The following is a 26,239-nucleotide window of genomic DNA, read 5'->3' on the forward strand; positions in this document are numbered from 1 at the left end:
GGAGAGTCTTGGCCTTTGTATTTTTTTTTTTCATTCCCATTAAGGAGTTTAAACCCAACTTTTATTATCAAACTTTTTATTTTGGAACGGAACAAACATCAGAGGAAAAGAAATTTTTTCCCAAAAGGGGGAAAAAAAAAATAACACCCATTGTAGGGGAATTTTTTTTTTTATTATCATGAAAAATTTTATTTTGCGGCAAAAAAAATTATGGTTCGGGGAAAAAGGAAATTTTGGGTTCAATAAAAAAAACTAAAGTTTTTTCTTCAAATTTTTTTAACTTTGTTTTAAATTATTTTTTTTTAACCCTTTGGTTTGGGCCCCAATGGAAAAGAAGGTTTTATTCCAAAAAACGTTTTTCCTGTAAGGGTTTTATTTTCTTCCCCAACAAAAAAAAAAAAGGGTTTTCCAAACCCAACCCAGACTTTTGGTTTCTGGGGAGGGCTTCGGGATTTATGTTTTTTATTTTGGGGGGGGGCCCCATTTTTCTTTTTCCTCCCATTTTCTTTGGCAAATTTTCTTTTCATTCTTAAAAGGGCCCCCAAAGTGGACATTTGTGCTTTGGGGGGGCTGGATCTTGGGGCCTGGGGGGAGCACCAAAACACGGGACTCTGGTTCAAAAACTGCTTCCCCTCACAAAACGCAAAGAATATTTTTTCTATTAGGGGGTTTGGAGAAGATTTTTTTTTCTTTCGTGGGGAAACACTGGGGGGCGAAGGGGCCCCAAACTTCTTTTTTCCCAGGGACCTTTGGAAAAATTGGGGGGGCTTTCCCCCTTTTGCGGGGGGGGAAAAGGGGGGGCGGCCCCCCCCCCCAAAAGACCTTGATCCCTTCCCCCAATTTTATATTGGAGGGCCCCCCGGGCGGGTGTGGTTTTTGTTGATTTTTTTTTTTCATTTGCTGAAAGGGGACCCCAAAAGGGGGCCCCCCACCGATTTGTTTTTGTTCTCCAAATTTTACTTCAAATTTTTTTGGGCCCCATTCTTGGTGAAAAAATTTTAAGGGGGGGGAGGGGTTTTCCCAAACTCAAAAAAAATCTTTCACCGGATCTTACATTTTGGCCCCCCATTCATTCTTCCTTTTTTCCCTTTAAACCCAACGGACAATTTTTTTCAAAATTCCCGGTTTCTTTTCCCCCTAGGTTCCCTTTTGCAAAGGAAAAAAAACAGCCCCCCCAAAAGGGTGGCCATGGGGGAATTGTTTTTTTTTTTTCCAAAACCCCATTGCTTTTTTTTCCCAAAAAACAAAAGTAGTAATGGTGATCCCCAAATTTTTTTTTTTTCTTTTTCCCCCACCGAAATTCTTTGTTAAAAGGGATCGCCTTTCTGGAAATTAAAAAAAAAAAAAGAGGGAGGGGGCGGGTCCTTATCGCTTTTTTTTAAAAATTTGAAAAAAAACTTTTTTTAAAATTTGGTTTTCCAAACATTTTTTTTTTAAAAAAATTTTTTCAAAAAAAAAACCCCAAAACCCCAGGGGGGCCTTCTTTATTAAATTAGGATAAAACTGGGGACTTTTTTACCTTAAAAAAACCTGAGGGGCATGGGGGTTAGGGCTTTTAAAAACAAAACCCCACCAAGGAGCCCCCTCCCATTAATTTTTGGAAATGGGGAGAGCGGGGAAAAACTTTTTTTTACAAACCTTGGGGGCCCTGGGGCCTTAAGGGGCTTTTTAACCCCCCCCCCCCCCCCCCCCCAAAAAAAAACCCCCCCCCCCAACAAGGGCGGCCCTTCATAAATTAATTGTTTTAAATGGCGGGGGGGGGGACTTTTACTTTAAAAAAAAGCCTGGGGGGGGAGGGGCATGGCTAAAAAAGCTTAAAACAACCAACCCAACAAAAAAAGGGGCCCCTCTTAATTAAAAAAAAAAAATCTGGTTAAAACTGGGACTTTTTAAACTTTCTTAAAAACCTGGGGGACCCAAATGGCGCGCTTTCAGGGGCTTTCAAAAAAAAAAACCCCACCACAAGCCTTACCTATTAAATCTTGGGGTAAATTTTTGAAAAACTGTTACTAAAAAAACCTGGAAAGGGCAATTTGGGGAATAGGCAAAAAAAACCCCCAACAAAAGCCTTTCCATTTAAAAATGGTAAAAAATGGGGGGGAAAAACCTTAACTTAAAAAAACCCTTGGGCCTGGGGCTTTTAAGGCTTAAACAACCCCCCCACAAAAAAAGGGGCCTCTAATAATTTTTATTGGGTAAAAATGGGGGGGACTTTTTTAAACCCTGAAAAACCAAAACCTGGGGGCATTTTGGCTTTAGCTTAAAACCCAACGCAGCCTTTTCATATGGGGTTTAATTGGGGGGGGGGAGGAAACTTTTTTTAACTTTCTTAAAACCCCTAGGCGGGGGGCCCAATGGATAAAAACTAAAAGGCCCACCCCCAAAAACAGGCCTCTGTGGTTTCTCAAAAACCCCAAAAAAGGTGTTTTCTCAAAAACCAAAGGCTAGGGAACCCCAAAAAAAGGGGGGGGGCCGCTAAAGGATAATCCTTTTGTAAAAAAATTTTGGGGGTTTTCTTTCAAAAAGATCTCTCTTCTTTTTCCTTCCTTTTTTTCCCTTCTTTCTGTTGTGGTTTTTATAAATTTTTTATCCCCTGGGGGCTTCCAAGTTGTTTTCTGAAAATTCTCTTGGGGGTTTTTTCAGTTTCAAAAGGCCATTTTTTTTTCCTTCCCCACCCCCCCCCCAAACTACATGGGGGTTTTTTCAGGTTTAGGGGGGGAAAATCCTAAAAGGGCTTGCATTTCCCTAAAGAAAATTATTTCTTGTTAAAAAACCTTTAGAGGAAAAAAAACTTTTCACAAAAAAAAACCCAAAATGGTGTTTTTTAAGGGGAGGGGGGGGGGGGGGGGGGCCAAAGCGTTTTAGGGGGGAGAAAAGGCGTTTATTTTGGGGGGGGGCCCCCTCCCCAAAAGCGGGAGAGGGGTGGTTTTTTTCCCCAAAAGGCCCCAGTTGGGGGGGCAACAAACATCTGAGGTGTTTTTAGAGAGGGGGGGAAACCACCCCCCCCACCCCTCCCTTTTCCTCTCTTTTCTTTTTTCTGAAACCGTTCCCTCGGAGAGGGGCGCATTGGGCTTGGAAAAAAATTTCCCAAAAAATTATTGCTTCTTTTAGGGTTTTTTCACTGGTAAAGGGAAATTTGTTTTTTGTTTCTCTTGGCTTTTTTCCCCCCAATTTTTATCTCTAAAAGGGCGAAAAAAAAAACCCCCCTGAGGGGAACCTAAACAGGAGGGAGGAGGGGGGGGGAACTAAAAAAAAAAAACGCAAAACCCATTACCCCCCCCCAAACCCCCAACCAAAACATTCAGTTTTTTTTTCTCTCCGGGCCGGCGGGGGCCCCCTTTCCCGCCCGTTTTCTTATTTTCCCCCCCCCCCAAGCCCCAAAAATTCCCGGACTGGGGAAGGGGACTTTTTCCCAAAAATCCGCTTTTTGGGAAAGGGCGCCACCCCTGTTGTATTTACACCCCCCAAAAGCTGGTCTCTTTTTCTTGGCCGGGGGGGGGGCCTTTATGGAGGGGAGGGATTGTTGTTCCCCTCCCCCATTGAGGGGGCTTATTTATTTGTTTTTGGGGATTATTGGCTCTTTTTCCCAAGCTAAAGCCACTTTTTTCCTTCACCGTGTCCCTAGAGCGTTTCTCTCAAATTTCAAACCTCTGGAGCCCTGTTTTGCACCAAAAGGCCCCTTGGGGGAGGGGAAACCCCCAAAACCGGCTTTCGGGCGGCCCCGCCTCCCCCCCCCGGCTGGGGGGGCCGTTAAAAAAATCTTTTGAAATTTCCCAAGAGAGAGCGGGACTACCCCCCCCAATTGGGAAACAGGAGGTTCATTTTTTACAATTATTTTTTCCCATCACTTGGGTTGTTTTCCCACCCCCTTTTGGGGTGGGGGGGGAATGAAACCCAACCAACAAAAAAACCCCCCCTTGGCTTTTTGCAAAAAAAGCCGGACCATTTGGGCTTTTTCTTACCCCCCCCAAAAAAAAACTTGGAAAAGGCCCCACCCAAACCAGAAAAAAAAAAACACCCACTTTAACTATTGTATTTTTTGCCCAAGTGTTAAATCCATGTTGGCCCTTTTTTTGGAAAAACCAGGAAAAAGTAATCATATTTTTTACTTTGGTTTATAAAAGCCCACAATTTTTTTGGAAAGGGTATTGGTTTTTTTGTTGCCCCCCTACGTAGGAAAAAGATCCCCCGCCCAAAACTGTGTTGGGGAACAAAAAATCTCCAACCGCTGGGAAAAAAAAAAATTTTAACAAATACTTTTAACATTTTTTTATTTTTTTTTTTTCCCCAAACCTTTTATTTTTTTAAAACAAAAAACCCCCGAGGGGGTTAAGGGCCCCCCAAAGTTTGGAAAGGAACCAGTTGGCTCATTTGTTTATACAAAACGGGGGGGCTCACCCCTGGGGGGCCCAAAGATTTTAAAAAAAGCCCCCCCAAAAAAAAAAGGCAAGTTGCCGGGACCAAAACAAAACAATAAAACACCCAAAAAAAAGTTTTACCCCCAAACATGGGATAAAACAAAAAAAAAAACCGTTTACCCAAAGTTCAAAATTTAAAAAAACAAACCCCCAACATTAAGAAAAAAAAAATTTTTCTTGTTTTCTGTATTCTACCCAAGGATGTTATGTGGCCCCAAATGAAAATTTAAGGAGGGGTTCTAAAAGGGGGGCAATTAAATTTTCAAGGGGGGGGCGCCCCCATAAAGTGGGGGGCCGAAGGGTTTTAAATTTTTTAACCCCCAAATTGTAAGGAGCAAATTTAAAAAAAAAAAACCCCCCAAAACTGGGAGGGACGTGAATGAAAAGATTTTCGTCTTGCCACAGATTTTTTTGAGGGGGATTGGTGGGCCCAAAAAGTTTAGGGAATTTTTTTTTTAAAACTGGTGTGCAAAAAAGAAAGAAAGAGAGGGGGGGGGGAAAACAAAAACCAAAAATAAATGAGGGAATTTTGAAGGGGGGTTAGGGTAGGTTTTGGTCTTGGGGGAAATAATTTAGGCGGATTATTTCACAGGGGAATGGGAGGCTAATTTGTTTTAAACCAAGCCTTGCAAAAGTTGGGGGATCTCGGGTTTAAAGCTTTTTTGCTTTTCTGGGGGAACCAGGGGCATTGATGGGGCATTTTTAAAAAGGTAAAAACGTGGGAAGGGGGAGGGGGGGGAAAGGATTAAACCCCCAAAAGGGGGAGCCATTTGGAAAGGGTTTTTCCCAAATAATTTTTTCCCCCTTCTCTTGTCACAGGAATTTTAAAAAAAAAACCCCGGGGCCAAGGGTCGGATTTAGGGGGAAAAAGGGGGGGGCCTTTGCTCTGTAGGGAAAAAAAGTGGGTTTGTTTTTTTTTTTTTTTCAGGGGGGGGGAAGCGGTTTGGGGGGACAAGTTTGATTCTTGAGGGGGTTGGGATCGGGTGGGGGGGGGGGGACGGGAGAACCGCACGAAAACCCCCATGGGGGGGGACAAGGGGGACGGGGGGCAAGGCAACACATATTTGGGGGGGGAGGGGGGGGCAAAAGTTAAATTCGCTTTAAGGAAATTCCCCTGGGTTTGGAAAAAAAAAAAAAAAACAGGGGGCCAAAAGGAAGGTGTTTTAGGAGGGGGGGGGGGCCAAAAAAAGTTTGAGGGGCCAGGGATGGAACTTAAGTATCTTTAATGGGAGGGGTTGGGGGGGGGGGGGCCCAAATTGGGTATTTTTTAAAAAAAGGAAATTTTAGGGGTTGTTAAAAAAAACCTGGGTATGGGTTTAGGTTTTCCATTTTTTGATTAATTTTTGTGTTGAGGATTTGGAGGGGCCAGAATGTTTCTAAGGCCTTTAAGAAAAAATCTTTGTAGGGGGGAAACGGGGGGCCCCGGGGATTTTTTGGTTTAAACAGCAGTTTGTGCCCCAGTTTTTTTTTAGGGGTTCAACTTAAAAACCAGTTTTTAACGGGGGGGGAAACCGTTTTTTTTGAACGGGGGGAAATAAGGAAAATTGGGGGGGGCAAAAATTCAAATCTTTCCAAAGGGGCTTTTTTGGGGAAACAGCTGAGGGGGAAACAAGGGTCTATTTAAAAAAAAAAAAACAAAAAAAGCGGGGGGCCCCCCAAAAAGGAGGGGCAAGTTTTGAGGGAATTAATTTTTCTTTGGAGGGAAGGGGATGGGATTTATTTAAAAAGGTAGAAAGGCTTCGGGGGGGAACACTTAGGTTGGGGCAATAAACAGAACCCCTGGGGATTAGGTATGACAGGGAAAAAAAAACTGTCTGGCAGGGCAGGAGATAAAAAAATTCTGCTTAACACCCAAAAAGTAGGGATTGGCAAAACTTTGTTTTTTATTGCCGCCCCCCCCCTTTACAAAGCGGGGAGGCCAGGGTTTTTTCTTAATGGCTTTTTTGGGGAAACCATTTAAAAAAAAAAAAATTGTTTTAAAATTTTTGGGAGAAAGGGGGAATGTCCCCAAATTTTTTGGGAGGCTTGGATTTCCTAAGGCCCCCCCAAAAAAAAGAATTTTGTAAGAAAAACACGGGGCTAGGGGCGGGGGAACCATTTTAAGGTTTGGGCGAGGAAGTGTGGCTATTTTTTAAAAAAAAAAAGGGCGTGTTTTTGGAAATAAAACAAAGCAAAAAACTTTAGAGGGGAAGGGGGAGGGGGCTTTCTTGATTTAGGTTAAACTGGGGGGCATAAATTATTTGGGGGAAAAAAAAAAATTTATTAAAACCAAAAGGGGGAAAGGGCATTTTTGGGTTTTTTTCTTTATTTTACCCTTTCTTGTAAAAAAAGGGCTTTCTTGTTTTACCCAGGTAAAAAGGCCAGGCAAAAAAAAAATAAAAAAACCCAATTTTTCAAAAAAAGGGGGGGGGCAAGTTCCCAAGAAAAGAGTTGTTTAAAAAAAAAAAAAAAAAATTTTTAGCCCACGTTAAAACCCAGCAAATTTTGGATAGTTTAAAAAAAAGGGGAAAAAACAAACCCAAAAGGTTTCATGAAAAATCAAAAAATTAATTTTGGCTAGTTAAAAAAACAGAAAGGGAAAAACAAATTTTGTCACACATAATTTCTTTTTTTCTTTGGGGGGGGGGGGGGGACTTAATTTCTCTTTTCTTGAAAAAAACGTCCCCACCTTAAGATTTTAAATTTAACCTTATCGGATGATCCCAAAGTGGTTAAGGCAAATTTTATTAACCAAATGGTTTTTTATAAAATTTGTTTCCTAACAAGGAAAAAATTTTACCCCAGGGAAAATATGCAAAAAAAAAGGGTTGGACGGTGCTGCCCTTTTGGATTTTATAACTTTTCAAGAAAAAAACCCCAAAAAACAATTTCCGGTTTAAAAAAGGGGGCCTTCTAGAGGAGGGAGGGGGAATTCTTTTTTTTTTTTGTTTCCATCTGGTTAAAATCTTTTAACTTGTTTTTTGAAGGTGGGATTTCATTTGGCTTTTCTTGTAAACAAACCAAGGGTTTATTCTGCCTCCACCCATTGGGGAAAAAGAGCCCTTCCCCAAATCTTTTTTTTTCTGGTTTGGGGGGAAAGCTGTTTTAAATTAGGGGGGGGGGGACCCCACCCAAGTGGCGCTGGGGGGGGGACCAAGGGTTCAGATTTTTTTTTTTTTTTTTTTTTTTGGGGATTTAATAAGTGGAAAATGGCTTTGATTTAAAATTGTAATTTTTGTTGGATAAATTTTTTCAAAACTAGGAAGAGGGGGTATTAAACTTTTCTGGGGATTTGATTTTAAAAATTAATTTTTTTAAAAACTTTTTTTTTTGGGGGGGCCCCTTTTTTTTTTTTCCAATTTTTTTCAAGGGGGGGGCTTGGGCCCCCAACCTGATTTTCCAAAAGAAAAAGCCTTTTTTTTTCAAAACTGTAAACCTAAGGTCCCCCTGGCAAAAAAAACCCTTTGGGAACCCCCTCAGGGGTTAAAACCCAAGGCCCCAAAACCAGGGAAAATGGGGGGGAAAAATTTTTTTTTTATTTCATTTGGTTCAAAAAACATCTTGTAATTAGGATTCATAAATCTTTTTTTAAAAAAAAAACTAATGCTTGCAAAAAGAAAAAAAAAATGGTTTTTGAAAAAGCAGTAAATTCCCAAAATTTTTATTCCCCCCCATATATTTTTTTTCTAAGTGAAAACTTCCCCAACCCCAAAAAATTAGTTAGCCCAATTAAAAAGTCTAGGGAAAACCAAAAAAAGTTTTTTTCCCAAAAAAGGGGGGGCCCTGGGGGGGGGGGGCCTTAATAATTTTGTTGTATAAGACAAAAAAAAGGTTTAACATACCAAAAAAAAAAAGGTTTTTTTTTTGTAAGTTTGATTTTCCTATGTAAAGATTTGTGGGAAGGGAAATCTATTTGGTTTGGAGGGTTCCCGTGGGGTTGTTTTTTTGGGAAAGAATTAAAAAAACGGAGCCAAACCCCAAAAAGGGGGGGGGACGAGCTGGCCGCCCCCAAACCCTTTGGGGGTGACAAAAAACATTTTATGAAAATTGGGCTTATTTTCCCGCATTTTTGTACTAAAAAATTAAAGGCGATTTGGGCCAAACCCATTAAAGAAAAAAATTGGGGGCGGGGGACTGAAACTGTTTAAAAAAATTTTTTTTTTTTTCCTGTTTGGGGAATTGATTTGGAGGGGAATTGGGAGAAAAAATGTTGGTTATGCATTGGAGAGGGGATGAATGGGCAAAAAAAAATTTAAATTCCCAAAATAGGGTTTTTTCTTTTTTTTTCTGGGGGGGCCTTTTTTGCCACCAAAAAACGATTTGGGGCCCAAAAAAAACGGTTACTGGTTTTTTAAAAAAATTGAAGGGGAAAAAAAAAAAAAAATTGTGGGGGGGACGTTTTTTTTTAAAAAACTGAAAAATTTAAAAAAAAAGGGGGAAAAGAAAAAAGGAAAACTTGCCCACATTATGGAAATTCTTAAAAAAGGGGAAATAAATTAAAACATTAAAAGAAAATGGGGATAGTTTAAAAAGGGAAAAGTGGGGCCTTTTTGGGAGGCACCTTTTAAAAATTTTTTTACATTTTTTGGGGAAAAAAAAGGGGGGGCCCAAAAACTTTTTTTTTTTTCAAGCTCCAATTCATTTCATTGAAAAAAATTTTCAAGAATTGGGGGCTTTTTTTTTCCATTTTTTCCATTTCTCCACAAAAAAAAAAACAAACCCGCAACTTCTGGTTAATTTGGGGCCCCCCAAAAACTTTTTTACCGTTCTAAAATATTTATTTTTTTTTTTGATTGGGGAGCCAAAAAGATTTAAGGGCCAAAAAACCTTTAGGGGGGGAATGGGGGACCCATTTCCCAAAGCAAAAAACCCCCAAAAACGGGGGAGGTGGTTTTGGCAACCCCAACTTAAAACCATATTTTCCAAGTAATAAATTTTATTTTACTTGGGGACCCAAAAAAAAAAATTTTATGGAAGGGAACCCCCAAAGCCCTTGTTTAATTCTTAAAAAATTTTTTCTGTAAAGGGGAAAAAGTTTGGTGGGGAAAAAGGAGGATGAAAAAAAAACAAAAAAAAAAAAAAAAGGGGTAATTTTATTTTTGTTTTTTTTCTATCAAAAACCCCCAAAAATTTGAAACCAAAAACAGGGGCCCCCCCACCCCGGGGGTTCTTGGAATAAAACCAAATTAAACTGTGAAGAGGGATATAAACCAGGGGGGGGGGGAAAAACCAAAAAATAGGGGGGGGCAAAAAACCCCCCATTTCTCAAAGGGCCCCAAAAAAAAAATTTGTTTTTCCAACGCTCCCTTTTAGGGGGTTTTGGGGGAAATTTGGGGTTTTTTTTTATTCCGCCTGTGTAACCAAAAGGGCGGGAATGCTTTTTAAGGTATTCCCATAACCCCAACCCCAAACGAATTTATTTTTCCTTCCAAAAAAAAAAATTGGGGGAATTGGGGGGGGAAAACGGGTTTTTTCTGGGGCTTTTTGGGGGGGACTTTACGGGCCAAATTCCAAAGGAAACCATTTTTAAAAAAAAAAGTTTTTGTTTTTTTTTTCCCCCTTTTTAAAAAAACCACTTTCGGTTTTTTGGGGCGCCTTTTTAAAAAGCAGTTATGCTTAGGGGGGGGTTAGGGTTGTTTTTCCCTGTTTGGGCCTGGGGAAGGGTGGGAAAAAAAAACCCCTTTCCCCTGTCTTTTTCCCCCCAGTCTTCAAAAATCCTTTTTTTTTTTTTTCTTGGGGGGAAGGGGGGACGGGAAACCAGGGGTTCTTTTTCCCCCTCGAAAGAAAATTCGCCTGTATTTTTTAACACCGCCATTTCCCCCAAAACATGGCCCCAAAATTTTATTTTCCCCAATATTTTTCTGGGGGAGGGGAAAACCAAAAGTTTTATTTTTTTTTTTTTTCCCCAGTAACCCCCCCTTTTGGGCAACGCGGGGGGATTGAAAAAAAAAAAAAAAAACCCCAAAATTTTTTTTTCCCCCCCAACCCCCCCCAAAAAAGGGGGGCCATGGGATGCTTTAATTGCCCACCCAACCCATGGACTGTTTTATTTCCACCCCCCCCCCCCCCCCCCCACTTTTTGGCGGGATTGGAGTTTTTGTCAGTGGGTTTTTGTGACAGGTGTTTGGGTTTGCGGGCGGCGCCAGGGGGGAGACGTATTCTTTTTTCCTTGGGGGATGGGGCCAAAAAAAGCTAAAAAATTTTTTTGGTCCCTCCCATTTTTTTGGGGGGACCCCCCCACAAAAAAAGGGAAAAGTTTACCTTTGTTTTCTTTCCCTTTTAATTTTGTATTGGGGGGGGGAGTTTCTTTCCCCCCCCCCACCACCATGGGCCTTTTTTTGCCCAAAAACATGGGTTTTTGGGGGGCTTATTTTTTTTCTGTTGGGGGGGGAAACACCTTCCAAATTAAAAAAAGCCTCAAAATGTTGTGCGGGGTGACTGGTTTAGTTGGTTCATTCTAGAGTGCTTCTCCTCGACGCAGCATGTTTATATTTTGTTCAATATGAGATGTTCCTTACACGCTGGGTCTTATTCGCTTATTCTAATGTTATCTTTCCGGGGCGTGGTGGTATCTAAGTGGGTGCATGTCAAGGTCTCCGACACAGTTTTTATATTACTTCAATGTTTTCCCCATAATTCCGTTTATTTGTCCCGTCTGTCGAAGTCTGCGAAGAGTCGGTTCTTCTTGTTATTCTAATGATCCCGACATGGGGTTGTATTTGTCATTCTTTAATGAATTTCTTCTCCCTTATCTACTGGTTTCTTATTTGTCATTCTAATGTGGCTCCGTCCATCGCTTCTACTTCTCGTCTATTTCTAATTTTTTTCTTCAGGTTAGACAGTTGTTATCGGTGTGTCCCTTTCTTCATATGTCCTCTGACAATATAGTCTTTTCTTATTTTTTCTTTCTATAATATCAACAACCGATATCTATTGGTTTGGAGTTGGTGGGTTCCGAGAGTGTCGCACTCCTTATTTTTTCAGTCATTCTAATGTTCTCCTTTACACGTTTTACCACTAATTTCTCTCATTTGCTAGGGTTCTTTTAGTTCTCTCACCGCATAAACCCCATTATGTATACCTTATAGTGTTTCGTGTCAAGTCCCATCTTATAGTTGAGACCTGGTGTGATGCCACGGGATCGCCAGTGTGCTATTACCATACGCCGAGAACCACATTAATCTTACGATTTGCTGGTACTTGATTATTAAGGTAGACTGATAATGGCAAGGAAAGGAGTTTAAGTCGCACCTCTTTCTAAATTTAATATGGATTTGGTTTATTAGTTATCTGTGATCTTTCCGAGTCCATATCTCTGAATTAGAAAGTTGAACTGGTAGGTATTTATTTGACTTGGTTTATTGTCGTATTGTATTGGTTTTAGTCCCAGACTTGTTTAGTCTAATGTACTTGGTCGTTTTTTACTACTAAAACAAACATGATATTTTGTCCATCAGTTGTTAGAGGGCTAATTAAAACCTATCGTCCCATCAGTGTAAGGCTATGCAAAGCACTTATGCGATTTCGGATTTCCCCACAAAGAGTAGGGGGGCCGTACTTTAATTTTTTGCTTCAGTCAGTGTGAGGGAGAATATAAAAGCATTAAGTTTCTCCTTATTCGAGTAGTAGCGCGTCTTACCACAAGGCACAATAATTCCCAAATTCCCCCAGTGTAAGCCCCTCTTTAAATAGCACTTCACTGCCCGCATCCCCTTAAAGCTAGGGGTAGAGGGTATATTCCCAAGCATTATGATACCCATCAAAGTGATGAGCTCTATCAATGACGCCATGTAACCTCTCCCATCCCGCTCGCTCCCACGACGCCGCCTCCTTCCCCCCAACCGCGTTATGTTCCATCCAGTTAAAGAGGCTTTCATTAACACGCCCCTTTGCTCCCATCCGAGTCGTTAAGTGTGCTTATTTTTTTGCTATGGTTATCTGCTTCGCCCACTCGCTGTCCGGGCCTAAATCAAGGGAAGACATTATGTCCCGATTTGTTTTATTGTCTAATTTTTAATTTTTAGCTATTCCTCAATTGACAGTCTAGGTAGTTTGCGTTAATAGTTGCGGTGGGTATGTGCCAAATCGGAGTGTAGGGGGGCGTATGAATTGGAACGCCACTATACTACCTCCACTCAGTTCGTATTAAAAGTATGGTGTTTTGACACTCACCCAACCGACATATAGTCCGAATCGCTAGAGGTTGGGTAGAGGCTCTATTATAAAGATCTTTTAATGAATCCAAACCAGTGTATGATAGTAATAAACAGCAATAATTTTTTGTAAATTTCAGTTGTTTGATGTAAGGCTTATTATTTATGTCATTCATCAGTGTAGCAAGGCGTACTTGAAAGCTAATTACTTGTTCTTTCGAAGGTAGGAGGGTGTAAATAGAAAGGCGATGGTGTGCATCAGTGTAAGAGAGCATTAATTTAGGCGATTTGTAGTGTCCCAACAGTCGTAGAGGAGACTATAAAGTCATTATGTTATATTTCTTTAGATTGGAGAGTGTATCTATATAGGGGGAATGTGTGTCCCATTCTCCACCTCGTTAGGCTATTTAATGCTTATTGATTGTTTACGGAGAGGTGTAGGGGAGCTAATACAGCATTATGTCCATCATATGTAGAAGAGCTATAAAAGACATTATGTCCATCCCAGATGGTAGGGCTGTAAAGCATTTACTGTCCATCAGTGAGAGCTATTGAAGCATGTTATTGGTTCACCAGTGATGAAGGCTATAAGAAGCATTGAGTGTATCCAACGTACAGTGTAGATGTTCTTATAAAGTCATTTTATTTGTTCCATTCTATGTATCCGAGGCAATACTTAAAGTAACGCACTTACGTCAATCCGCGTGTACCAGCCGATAACTAAAAAAGGCCCCTATAATAGTTCCTTTCAGTGTAGTGGTGGTCTTTATGAATACAATTATAGGAAAAAATTTACATTTTTTTCGACCAGTGTGACGAAAAGATAATAACAAAGCAGTTTATGCTATTCTCTCTCTTTAGATGTAGTGTAGTTCTAATTTACATGTCTTATGATCTTTCAGTGTTAAGAAGAGTTATAAAACAGTTCATTATGTTCACACCAGTCGTCCAAGAAGGCATATATAATGTTATTTTGTTCTATGGGCAGTTGGAGTGCTGTTCTATAAAAATCATTATGTGTCTATCTTATTGGTGTTAGGAGGCTTAAATCAGTTTGGTTATCGCTCCCACCAGCGGTAGGCATTTATATAAGTCATATTGTCATTCAAATGTCGTTAGAAGAGAACTATAAAATAGGCATTTTAACTCGATCCAATACACAAGTGTATAGTAGAAGGACATATATATTTCCCCACATATATTGTCCATCAGCTGTTTAGAGAAAAAATATAAAAATGTAACATGTGATGTGCGATGTCATGTTAGAGGCTTATCAAATGTTTGGTGTATTATGTCCTCTAGTGTATGAAGGCCATCGCTATCAATTGTCCATCAGTGTAAGCGCTAATAAAGACTTATTGTCCAAATCCAGTGGTAGGGGAGCATAATAAGCAATCTATGTCCATCCAAAAACCCCTGATATGGTATTTAAGCATTTACTTGTTCCTATTCAGTGTTTTATGGGCTTTATTAAAAGCATATGCTCCTCAGGTGCCCTAGAGGCTATAACACGATTATGTCCCCATAACAAGTGGTGAGAGGTATGAAGGGTCATGTCGATGCCACCAGTGGGGTAGAGGACAATTATAAAGATATTATATATCTCATTATCTCAGTGAGAGGACATAAAGCTTAGTGTCCATCGGCCAATGATAAGATGGCTATAAGTTTTCATATATGTCAATTAGGTTGAGTGTTGCCCGTGGCGGTGTGCCTAAATGTTTGAGGAAACAGAAGAGAAGGTCGTGTGTTCCCTTCTGGCCGCTGGTTCGGAGTGATTCTTCTTTAATAGATTTATACTTTACTATTATACTTAATATTTACAATACTTTACTTGTACTAAGTATATTTTAGAAACCAAATACTTTTAGATCTTTTACTCAAGTAGGTATTTTATGGGTGACCGTTGGTCACTGTTACTTTGAAGTACTTTCCAGTGTATCTATATTCATTAGTTTTACCACGGCAGTATGTGGGTTAGAAAGTGCTTCATCTCACAATAACTCTAGAAGAAGGCGTAAATTCCCAAGCTGTATTACAAACCGACCAAATATAATCGTTATGTTATATTATATCATGATAAATTATATATACTCACAAAATGATTGCGAAACCACATAGATAGGCTATTTCATTTATAAATATTCTCTTCCTACAAAAAAAAAAGGAGAATAGTATATGGGGACTCGACTGAAGTTCGTTCTTAATCTCCTGAAAAATCCATTGTATTTATCCATATAGATTTTAAAATTCTAATGTATGACCACGAGCCCACCCCCACGATATCCACCAATAAGGGACCACACCCGATCCTAAGTGGAGACACCAAAGACGACCGCTCACCTCACCCTATGAGCTCATCCACATACCGACACACCGCATGAGGCGCAACTATTCTTCGTTTTGTGTGGAAATTTCTTCTTCCACTCCTCGTGCGAACCTGAGAGAGCTCCGCCTTCCCTACCTAACGTACCCAATAATTTTGAATTTACCTCCTTCTATAACAACTCCATTTTTGTTGTGTTTGTTTTTTTGTGCTAAAGAGGTGATTTTATATTATTTCTACAATTATAATATTGTAGTCTCTCTTCTTTTCTTATTTTATTCTTAGTTGTGTTGGGAAACAACAAATAATTTAAGTTTACACATCATATAATTGAGATCATCGATGATTAAAGAGGGAAATTAAGCTCTCTTACATTTTACGACCTCCATTTCACTCGGTACAGCGTCCATACACCACTTAATGCCTGCACTGGCGTGTGCCTTGTTTAACATTCTCTCCTTAATAAATTATGTATTACCAATTTCCGCTCCGAAAAGTACCTGTATACATAACATAATAGAGCTATCTATAATATTTAGAGACGACAACGGGGAGTATAATACTTTATTTCTATGGTGGTACAACAAATGACAGATTATACCCAAGACCTTAAACAAGAAAATCCTATTTGGTTTGTAAAGCTTTCTGTATTAGAAGAAGATAGAATTGCTTTATGTAGTGGTCTGCACAATTCCTATAGAAAACACGGAAGAGGGTATTCTTTATTGTGATTTACATTATTGGAGGTATAACTGTACCCTTCTCGCCGTTAGGTTAATTCCTCATGTGATGCCTTCACATATATAATCCGTGTCGCAAATATCAATCTCATGCTGTTGACCGTACTCTTTAGCTGATTGATTTATGGAACCCGCCATCTCCTTTGGCAAGATGCGCCGCTAGTCTGTGTTAGCAGCTGAAATGTAGAATTTCCACTATGCACCACGACCAACACAATCTCTGCTCCACCTTTACTTCAACATACAAGTTCTGTATTATTCGTGGAGTATGGAGAGTATTGGTAATCACAACACGAATGGAAGACAACATAAGACTAATATTTGAGGATCATATTACCTGGATGAGGTGAGTGGTTATATGTGACGATCTTCGTAGCGAACCACTTTGCAGTACCATTCATAATGTTTATATAAGTTAGGTGCTAAGTTTGGGTGATCTGGGTATTAAGTTGTATTAGTTCAGAGAAGTAAGCCATTTGTGGAGGGTTGTTCACAAGATTCCAGTGACTGGTGGATGTTTGGCCTCAATTTTGAGATTAAAGTGAAAGTTGATTCGACATTAACCTAGCATAAAAAGGTGTACTTTTGGGGAGGTTTACTCATATGATAGCGGTCAACTGTTTCAGCTCGCATTGGATGTGGGTGGTCATCTCTAGTTAGGGTCGTAACTTGTTTTGGGCATTAAATGTGGCACAAACCGATCCGCCCTTTAACGTAATGCTCTGTTAGGGAGGACTCGAAATAATTTTTATTTATTACCCAGTCGGTCTGGGGAATAATTCGAACACAACCTATCGCCCTTACACTTGCTACAAACGTCGTACCGCTAGGCTACCTTGCCTAATGATTGACTGTGACATAACGCTACTCGCGTTTCATCGTTTTGTTACACGCTTTTTACTCAGGGGTGTTGTCCCTGAAAATCAAAAAAATGTATATACACACACGCAGCTGTGTCACTACACAAATTTAGATCACGTACCACACGAGCGCGTCTCCCATTTCTTCCTTGATCAGCCTACGTCCAATTGACGCTCTCTGTTTAATTTGGTTCCTGACACAGCGAGCAGACATGTCTCTATTTTCTGACCAGCAGCGGCGCGCTGTTTTTCTGTTTTGAATGTGTGTCGTGGACTCCTTTTTCTCTCGAGGCCCTGTTTACGAAGTGTGTGTTCGCGTGCTACAACAAGAAGCGCATGTCTCAAAATTATTCAACAATCAGGCCTACGAAGCGCTGTCTCAATTGTTCCTGACAGCGCACGAGCGCTGTTCTGTCTCAATATTGGTTCCTTTGACATCTCACGAGCGCGTGGTCTAATTTGTTACTGACACCACGCGAGCCGCTGTCTCAATTTGTATCCTCGAACACAGCCGTTCAACACACAGAGCAGCTGTCCTTCAAAATTTTGGTTCTGACAAACAACGAGCAGCACTGTCTCATATTGTTCACTTATATCGACACCACCCGAGCGCTGTCTCACAATACTCTTATCTCACCCGGTGAGTCTGCGTCTGGCTCACATTTTGTTGATCTCTTGTGAGCGCTTGTCACTTAATTTGTGTAATTCTTCTGATATTACTGTGTATTGCTTGTTCTTTTAATTTTTGTTCCTGACCTCTGATCTCTGTTCTTTTAATTTTTTTTCCTTTGGACATTACTCGATCTCTGTCTCTCAATTTTGTTTCTTATCACCTCTGAGACCGAACCCTGTTCCATTATATGTTTCTCACACACTCACGATTCCTTGTTCCTCCCCATTTGTTCCTGAACCCACAAGCGCCCCTCTGTCTCAAGAGTGTTTGCCTGACTATATGGTGTTTGCTCTATGCCCCTTTCTATCTACTGATCTCTCTTCCCCCATAAATTCTATTGGTGACGCGCGGTTTTTGGAATTGGCGGTCTGTCCATTTTCACATTGTGCCTTGATCTGTTCTCCTCGTCTGACATGTCTCTCCGCTTCGCGGCTCTTTTTTTCGTATCTCACTAATGTGCTTTCCCTTTTTTCCTTTTTCTCTATCCGCCATGAAAATCCGATGTTATAAAAAGTTTCGAAAATTGTGATGTGGAGCGACTCCCCACGTTCACGCACTCCCATTCCTCTCACAAGGCCCTCTCCATATTACCCGCCTTTATTAACTAGTATATTGATCTGATAGCGGACACACCGATGGGGAGGTGCGTAGTTTTATGTTTATTCTAGCATAGCTGGCTCGCACCCTCGTGTTGCTCGTGTGTAGGACACCGTTACCTGGGAAGTAGTTTCGTCAGATGGAGTGCACCCGTAGTGGAGCTAACTGCCTACGCAGTACTACACTAATTCTGTTTCATTTTATTATTCACAAATCATGTGTCTTGGATGTATCGCTATATATAAGTTTATAGTTCCTTTTCTGTGAGCTGCCGTTGATTTTACTATATTTCTATTAGCAGATCTATAATCTTTGAGAATCAATTCATAACAAATAGCAACTACATACTCTAACAATTTGTTCACATAGCTTGCTGATATTGTGGTCATTTGTGTGGCCTATAATATGGGATAAAATCATTCTACTACTTAATACACAAGTGAATTATGTCCATACTTTTTGCCGACTTTACAATGGGGGGACTATGTACATGTACTACTATTGTATTATGTTACAAAAATGTTCCTGTAATTTAGTTCGAAACCGATTCACCTATATGAAGATTTAAAATTACTCAAATTTAATGGCGGACAGTCTTCACGTCTACTCTCATAGTCATTAGTATCAAATTTTCAAAATCCCGGAATTTGGAATACAAGAGCCAAACAACAAAACTTGTCACTTGTTAGCTTAGAGTCGACGTTATGATTTTTCACGTCGATACCGATTATTGGAAGGACCAAAAAAGCCATCACGATTAGATCGGAGTTTATTATTATTTTTTCTTAATGTTATTTGAGGTTTGGGTAATAATGACCATGTACGGAGGACAATAGTGGGATGGGAACCTGGTATTTTAACTGCACATACGAATCACATCACTAAAATCAAATTAAGTCACTCTCTAAATTATTATGTAGACATGGTCGAATTGGGTCTTAAATTAATGCGAAAAGGCTAATTATGTTGTTTGTGATGAATGAAAGTATAAAAGAGGTGGTGGCGATATGGTGCCAGTAAAGAAGCTAAACGTTCATTGCTTGCTCAGAACCCTCGAGCAATATAGAAGTGGTGGTTTTTTTTGAACATGCTGAGTTAAAACAATATTCCCAGTATATAAGTAGTAGTTATAGTTAGACAGTGAATGTTCATTTCTATTAGTGAATTGTATAGGGATTTTCACTGCGTTCTTTTTAATTACCATCCTGTAATGTCAATAAGCAGCTCTCGACTATTGGACTTTCTAATAGTGCACTTTAGTATTTACCAGCCTGGAATTACAGTTAAGTTTGATCGGACTTAGTCGGGTAAGCGCGCTGTGCATGAAGGTCATTGCTTTAAGTCAGCCTGGTGGGCGGAAACGCACAGTAAAGTTCTCTGAATCACTTTGCTTACTAGTTTTAGCTGCTTCGTCAGACTGGTTTATCAATCAAATAAGACTTGTTTTATTTAAATACATATAAGATCTTTCGCAGAAATATGAAGCCGTTTGAGTCAAAAGTAAGGATATTGGTGGAAAGATCGGAAATATGTCTTGTTACAGTTGTCGCGCGCAAAGCACTCAAGTTTATGTGACTCTCCAGCTTGTATTTTAATACTGAACCTTCTGTATTTTTCAATCCCATAAGTTAACTATGCTGTTGACATTTTGCACAACCTTCACATGGTTAATAATATTATGTTTTGCAAAGAGTTATGTGCAGGCCCTAAAATATTCTGTGCATTTATTACTCACCGCGATTTTTGCTGAGTTTGCTATTTTAACAGCCCAGATCTCCACGACAGTGCCCACAACTCTTCCGGGGCCGTTCCCTCCTGCTGCTAACGGCCTCTTGCGTTTGGGTGTAAGTAAAAATTAGACAGATCTTAAAAATATGTACTTGTGTTTGATTTTAACATTATTTTAAGCATTGATGTTTATTGCCTCTAGGCACATGGGTCACGAGTTGTGCTTTTTACGCGAACTGCGCTTGTTTAAATCACCGTTTGGCAAAGTAGGCTGTGATTCGATGATAAATTAACAGGCACCACATCGACTATAATGCAACGCAGGACAGTTAACTACGTAATATCATCAACACATGTGTAGTACTATGTTATGTAAGATTGATTGTTTTTTATAAGATAAGTTTAATGCTTAGCTAGCAACTTACTTGGCTCCTTGCTGCACTCGCAAACAGGTAGAGTCAGCCTGCCACGCAGTCTCCTCGTGGAGTGCAATGTAATCGGCATCCAAAATTGCTGATTACCGATTGTTACCGATCAATTACCGATTGATGAAAACTTGAAATCGGCCCTAATTAATCGGTCGACCTCTAATAAGTAAGTCGTCGATGCGCTTACTGATGAAGCTGGTGACTGAGGTGGTGTACTCCACAATGCCATTGGATGAATCCCGGAACATATTCCAGTCTGTGCTGCAAAACAGTGATGTAGCGTCCTGCTTTAGTTTTTGCTTGTAAGCAGGAATCAGGAGGATAGAATTATGGTCAGATCTCCCAAATGGAGGGCGAGGGAGAGATTTGTACACATCTGTGTGTGGAGTAAAGGTGGTCACTAGGAGCCCGTAAAACAGCAGTCATCCCCTCCAGCGCCATTATTATGGAACGTAGGAACATCAAGTGTTATAAATAGTTGTAGAATGTTCCAGAACAACAGTATGACTGGCGCCATTCTTCATKTTGTTTACAACCAGATATCAGTATTTATTTTAGGGGAAACTACCAAGAACTGTTTTAGTGAATTATATGAATCATGAATTGAACTGCATCCATCTAATCTGCCAACAATGTCTTACTGTACATRATGGAACGTTGAGTCWAATAGAAACTATTTTTAAAACCTCTTATAAAGTTAGTTTAGTAGCATAAACTGTGAATTTGATATTTTTGGACTGATTTTATGATTGTGTGTTTGTTTCATATCTGCAAAGTAGTTAAAATTCTGTCAGTTCCACTTTAAACTTTAGGTCAGCGGTTCCTTTGTGTGCTAAACGTGAAATGCTTTTTGCAATGGGAAGTATTAGTTGTACATTTAGATTGMGAAATGCTTAGTGTTTTTGTGTTCTTATGATTGGGACCTGCTGGCTTATTATGTCTTTAGTTTATGGACTGTTTATCCTTTAACATCATGCTGTGTGTGACTGCTGTCTCTCCATCGGCCCTATGTAGTGGTCCTTTAACATCATGCTGTGTGTGACTGCTGTCTCTCCATCAGCCCTATCCAGTGGTGTAGTGGTCCTTTAACATCATGCTGTGTGTGACTGCTGTCTCCATCGGCCCTATGTAGTGGTCCTTTAACATCATGCTGTGTGTGACTGCTGTCGTCCACTCGAGCCCTATGTAGTGGCCTTTAACATCACTGTGTGTGTGTGACTCGCTGTTGCTGTCTCCATCGGTACCTATGTAGTGGTCTTTAACATCATGCTGTGTGTGACTGCTGTTTCCATCGGGCTTCCATGTATGTGTGTAAGTGGTGTAGTGGAGAAGTAGGTATACTCTAGTTCTGCTGAAATGTCCCAGGCCAGCGGAGGAAAAGCTGTGTGAAAATGTTTTCTATAGATTTTCACTCTCAAATCAAAAATGTTTCATAGGAAGAAGAGAAAATTGATGGTTAAGATCTGCAACAATGCTTAAACTAGGGATGCAGCGAAATTCCTTTTTTTTTTTGTCCGAAACCGATATCCAGTATGTTCCTTGCCAAAAAACTGTATACGATAACTAGGTTGCTCACATTTTGGGGAATATTCAGAGGTGGGAATTAATGGGAATATATGCAAATTAATATTATACCATTTAAATGTTGATGTTTTTTTGCATTGGATATACATGCTCAAAAAAATTAAGGGAACATAAATACACATCCTAGATCTGAATGAATGAAATATTCTTATTAAATACTTTTTTCTTTACATAGTTGAATGTTCTGAAACAAATCACACAAAATAGTAAAGATAGTAATACAATTTATCAACCCATGGAGGTCTGGATTTGGAGTCACACTCAAAATTAAGGTGGAAAACCACACTAAGGCTGATCCAACTTTGATGTAATGTCCTTAAAAACAAGTCAAAATGAGGCTCAGTAGTGTGTGTGGCCTGTATGACCTCCTAACAGCTGGGATGCTCCTGATGAGGTGGCGGATGGTCTCCTGAGGGATCTCTCCCAGACTGGCTCTGGACTAAGCATCCGCCAACTCCTGGACAGTCTGTTGGTGGATGGAGCGAGACATGATGTCCCAGCGTGCTCAAATTGGATTCAGGTCTGGGAACGGGCGTAGTCAGTCCATAGCATCAAGCCTTCTCTTGCAGGAACTGCTGACACACTCCAGCCACATGAGGTCTAGCATTGTCTTGCATTAGGAGGAACCCAGGGCCAACCGCACACAGCATATGGTCTCACAAGGGGTCTGAGGATCTCATCTCGGTACTAAATGGCAGTCAGGCTACCTCTGGCGAGCACATGAGGGCTGTGCGGCCCCCAAAGAAATGCCACCACACCATGATGACCCACCGCCAAACGGTCATGCTGGAGGATGTTGCAGCAGCAGAACGTTCTCTCACGGCCTCTCTAGACTCTGTCACGTCTGTCACGTGCTCAGTGTGAACCTGCTTTCATCTGTGAAGAGCACAGGGCGCAGTGGCAAATTTGCCAATCTTGGTGTTCTCTGGCAAATGCCAAACGTCCTGCACGGTGTTGGGCTGTAAGCATAACCCCACTGTGGACGTCGGGCCTCATACCACCCTCATGGAGTTGTTTCTGACCGTTTGAGCAGACCACTGCACATTTGTGGCCTGCTGGAGGTCATTTTGCAGGGCTCTGGCAGTGTCCTCTCCTACTCTCCTTGCACAACAGGCGGAGGTAGCGGTCTGCTGCTGGGCTTGTTGCCTCCCTCCATGGCCTCCTCACGTTCTGATGTACTGGCTGTCTCCTGGTAGCGCCTCCATGCTCTGGACATACGCTGACAGACCAGCAAACCTTCTTGCACAGCCGCATTGATGTGCCATCCTGGAAGCTGCACTACCTGAGCCACTTGTGTGGGTGTAGACTCCGTCTCATGCTACCACTAGAGTGAGAGCCGCAGCATTCAAAGTGACAAAACATCAGCAGAGCATAGGAACTGAGAAGTGGTCTGTGGTCATCACTGCAGACCACTCTTTATTGGGGGTGTCTTGCTAATTGCCTATAATTTCCACCTGTTGTCTATTCATTTGCACAACAGCATGTGAAATTTATTGTCAATCAGTGTTGCTTCCTAAGTGGACAGTTTGATTCACGAAGTGTGATTGCTTGAGTTTTGTGTTTTAAGAAGTGTTCCTTTATTTTTTTGAGCAGTGTATTTACCATATACATGAAGACGAACATAAACCTTTACCTTATCCTAAGTGACATAATTGTAAATGATTAAATCCTTCCAATGATAAAATAGAAAAAAAACAAAAACGATTTAGTTACGAATGAAACATTAGTTGATTCTTCACATGGGATGAAGGGATATATTAAATGATGCCATACAATGATCCATGCAATCTCCAAAAATGGTTTCATACATCTGTAAATATGATAAGTCTTTAGAAATAAGCTTCTGGCTTTGTCTTCTTCAGGCTTCCATGTCTTTCCCTGGACCTCCCTCAATGTACCCCTCTTGAACATCAGACTCCCATGTCTTCTCCTGGACCCTCCTCTAATGTACCCTCATTGAACATCAGACTCCATGTCTTCTCCCTGAGACCTCCTCAATGTACCCTCTCTTGAACATCAGACTCCATGTTCTTCTCCCTGGACCTCTCAATGTACCGCCTCTTGTGAACATAAGACTCTGAGGCCTCATCTTCACTGTCACTTTCCAACTTGTTTGAGGATGGCTCGTTGTCAGGCTAAAACAGCTCAAATTTGCCCGGTGTGCCACATTTTCAACCCTTGTATTGGTCAGCCTGTTGCTTTGCTTTGGTGTGTGTGTTGTCCCAAACAAGGACCAGTTGCGCTCTGAGGCGGCTGATGTTGGTGGATTTGGAGGATATGATGGAGGCAACAGGAGGAAGAGCCTCAGTTCCACAAAGTCCTTCACCAGGTGGCTGATTGAGATCTGTTGGCACGACTGCCATATTACATCTCCATCCCAAAGCCCTTGCTTGGCAATGTCTTCCAAGACTGCCAAGAACCTAGCCCTCATCCAGGCCAAGGTGCGAGACACGGTAGTGATGAACACCACAGGCCTTGTTGATCTCCAGACAGGATGCTCTTGCCAGCACACTTGGTGTCAACCATGTTCGCTGGGTGTGTATGGCTTCATTCAAGTCTTCATATTTTGAATGTATTCAGAACTGCAGTTTCTCTGCTTGGAGCAACAGTGAAGTGGGCAGGGATATCAGATTTATTCTCTTACATCTGAAAGCAGAGTCTGAACATCAGACAGGATGGCATTGTCTCCCTCAATCTGTGCAATGGCTACTGCTGTTGGTTTCAGGAGTTTCAGGCTGCTTTACCCACTCTCCCAAATACATCATCCAGGAGGATTCTTGATGGGGCTGTCCATATCCGCAGACTATGAAATGGCAATTTTTGGAGAGTCTCCTTCCCCTCCAGGAGACTGTCAAACATGATAACACCACTCCAACGGGTGTTTGCTGGCAGCTTCAATGTGGTGCCTTATTCTTCTCACTTTGCTTGTTGAGGTAGATTGCTGCTGTAACTCGATGACCCTTCACATACCTAACCATTTTCTTGGCTCTCTTGTAGAGTATACTCCATTGTTTTCAGTGCCATGATGTTCCTTGAGGAGCAGATTTAATGCGATGAGACACCACAGCCAATTCTGTGATTTGCTTGACCTTCACTTAAACTAAGTTGAACTCTGCATCAGCATAGTTGAGTAGATAAAGATGTCTGGTTGGAGGGGTGTCTGCTGGCGAAGAACATTCTGAATGTCTTTCCAATACACATTGCCTGTGAGCATCAGAGGTGAACCAGTTGCATTCACAGTCGAGCAAGACATTCATCAGCATTTCTCTGACTACGTTCCTCCATTGAGACAAAAAAAACTTTCTGATTCAGGAGGAACATGAGCTGTTGTATCGATAAGGTGTCTGATTTCATCATTTTCACCTCGAATAGAATTGAGGGACTTTTGTTAGAGGTTGCTTGTTGTGACGCTGAGGGAACTTTATGCACTTGGCCAGATGATTCTGTATCTTTTTTGCATTCTTCACATAGATTTGGCACAGTTTTGCAAATGTAACACGCGTTTCCTTCTATATAAGCTGCAGTGAAATGTCTCCACACATCAGATCGTGGCTTTTCAACAAAATTGTGAAAACAAACAAATACAATTCAATTCCATGTATCAGACCTGTAAATGTTTACTGAACAAGCTTCCTCTCCTCTCTCTGTTCTCCTCTCCTCTGTTCTCCCTCTGTCCTTGTTTTCTCCTCTGTCTCCTCTCTCTTCTCTCCCTCTCTCTTTGTTCTCCTCCTCTCCTCTCTTCTCGTCCCTCTCTCTGTCTCTCTCTGTTCCTCCCTCTCTCTGTTTTCCTTCTCTCTCTGTTCCTCTCTCCTCTCCGTCTTTCTCTCCCTCTCCTCTGTTTTTCCTCTCGCCTTCTCCTCTGTTGTTCCTCTCCTCTGTTTTCCTCTCTCTCCTCTGTTATTCCTCTCCTCTTCTCTCTTCCTCTCTCTCCTTGTTGCTCTCATCCTTACCTCTCCTCTGTTTTCCTCTCCTCTCCTCTGTTTCCTCTCCTCTCCTCTGTTTCCGCTCCTCTCGTTTTCCTCTCCTCTCTCCTAATTCTTTAGCTGAGCCCCAACCTGAGGACACCACATGGACAGTCAACAGAAGTGACAACAGACGTTTACTGGAGGCTGCAAAGGTACGGTGGATTGTATATTGGAACCTATGCCATTACGATATCAGAATTATTACGTTGAATGTGATCTCTGAATCTACTTGTGTGGCTTGCTCACAGCATTTGCAGGTGACCGAGAGACTATTTGGCACGGAAATGCGCAGGTGGAAGCTAAACGCAGACCCCAAAAAATGTGGTAAGAAACTAATAGTACTTCCAAATGTTCTGTACCAGAATCATGTTATGTTTCAGTAGCTCCGATTGATCAGCATGTAAACAGAGAGAAAATAGTGATCATCTCATCATTGTTTCCTAAATCATTCTGTAGGGAAAGAGTCACCTTTACTTTCATAGTCAACCATCTGTTTAATTCATACCACGACTAGCACCAGCCCCCTGTGTTAATTACATACCACTAGACTTAGACGACAAGCACCACTGTGTTAATCAATCACACATAGACCGCACCTATTCATACCTATAGACCAGCCACCACTGTGTTAATATTCATACCCACTAACTCAGGATAACAGCCACCACTGTGTTAATATTCAGTACCCTACTAAGAACCAGCCACGCACTGTTTGTTAATCAATAACCAGCGACTCGACACCACCGACTGTGTTAATTCATACCACTACTAGACCAGCCACCACTGTG

At 41.1% G+C, this 26,239-nt stretch overlaps 1 long non-coding RNA gene across 1 annotated transcript in view; it reads left to right on the forward strand.

Moving 5' to 3' along the window:
* LOC112073828 (uncharacterized) overlaps nucleotides 1-25,770 on the forward strand; it is a 28,105-nt gene extending 2,335 nt beyond the window's left edge. The window contains exons 2-3 of the long non-coding RNA XR_002894624.2: nucleotides 25,530-25,603; nucleotides 25,700-25,770. This is a non-coding gene — a long non-coding RNA (uncharacterized lncRNA). The remainder of the gene's footprint in view (nucleotides 1-25,529; nucleotides 25,604-25,699) is intronic.
* The last annotated feature ends 469 nt before the right edge of the window (nucleotides 25,771-26,239 follow it).

This window comes from Salvelinus sp. IW2-2015, unplaced genomic scaffold, assembly GCF_002910315.2.
Source record: "Salvelinus sp. IW2-2015 unplaced genomic scaffold, ASM291031v2 Un_scaffold2386, whole genome shotgun sequence".
NCBI classification, from domain to species: domain Eukaryota; kingdom Metazoa; phylum Chordata; class Actinopteri; order Salmoniformes; family Salmonidae; genus Salvelinus; species Salvelinus sp. IW2-2015.